Genomic DNA, 1,387 nt, shown 5'->3' with positions numbered 1-1,387 from the left:
TCTTCTTTCAAATGTCACTGCTATGAAAAGGAGATAACACTGAAAGGAAATCCTTGCAGCTCATTCTAGTGGTTTTCTGGGAACATTCCAGGTACCCTGCTTTATTAATGCTTTTACAAGTGAAGTGGGCTTTTACTTAGAGAGCTGGTGTTTTGTGGGTCATGATTTCTCATCCTCTCATATGACGAAATTGTTGTTAGCCTGGGAATGATCTGGATCTATTGGCAGAATAAAGCCAGGGAAAAGAAAGTGATTCAAGAAGAGGATGAATTTGAAATAGGATGGGTTAGAAGAGATGGGGAATAATGTTGCCATCTAATTTGTAGCTAGATAAAGTCTCCACCCAATTCTTCCAAGCCCACAGGCCAATGGCATCCACTGGTGTCCACCCACCCAGAGCTGCGTCAGGCGAGCCTGGAACCTTGGGATCTCTGGCAGGGAAGGTTCTGTGTTGAACTCACCCATGCATCTCTAGCACCTAAAGGCACTTAGTGTTTGTCAGGTGGGTAAGCAGGGGGATTCAAGAGAAAATAAAAGCATGAACAAAAGGGGTCCTGTTTGAACTTGAGGCAATCTTAGAAGCTGTTTGGAAAGGGATCTCTAATTTTCATTTAGCATGGTAGTCCTCAAAAATCTTGCTACCACATAATTTGGTGTTAAAATGGTGTTACATTCAAGAAGCACATTTCAACAGCCACAAAGAGTTAAAAAGTAAATTTCGTCTTTACATCTTTGAGGGAGCCATAATTAGTCCTCAACAAACCTACTAAAATGCTATTTCAAGCTTCTAGTCACTTTCCCCACACAGCACAGTTGGTTAAGCACCTCCAATCCCTCTCCCACGAAGCAAACTTCCCTCCTCCTTCGCTTCTTTTCACTCAGCCTGTTATTACACATATCCCCTTAGTATCTCTTCCGGCAAGAAAAATTTCCTCATTAGGATGTTGAGGAAGGAGAAATGGAGCTGGTAATTTTATTATAGGATCTCCTCTGTAAGCTAGGTGAGTAGGAAGTCTGAATATTCTCATGTTAATAATTTTGCCCAGTAGCATCAGTTAAATTATTTCATGTCTCCAGGATCTCTTTTTCATAGCTATAAAAATCGGATTCTAATTGGAGTAGATTGTTTTAAAGACAGAAATGTATTACACAAATCCAAATTTGTTTATTAAAGCAGCAAATTAAAAATGCAGTAATTTTTAGAATTTACAGCCTTGTTCATTGCATATAAGTAAATTTAATACGCTCCGGCTCTTCTTCCAACTTGACTGAATGAGACCCTGAGAGTTGCAGAATGTCAGGGTTGGAATACACGAACCTTCCCTTCTAAGCCCATTTTAAGCCCCTCACTTGAGAAAGTACTCAACTGAGGCCTCCAACATTCACT

The sequence above is a fragment of the Panthera tigris genome, chromosome C1 (assembly GCF_018350195.1).
Source record: "Panthera tigris isolate Pti1 chromosome C1, P.tigris_Pti1_mat1.1, whole genome shotgun sequence".
Taxonomy (NCBI): Eukaryota; Metazoa; Chordata; class Mammalia; order Carnivora; family Felidae; genus Panthera; species Panthera tigris.
Note: the sequence above shows the minus strand (reverse complement) of the source record.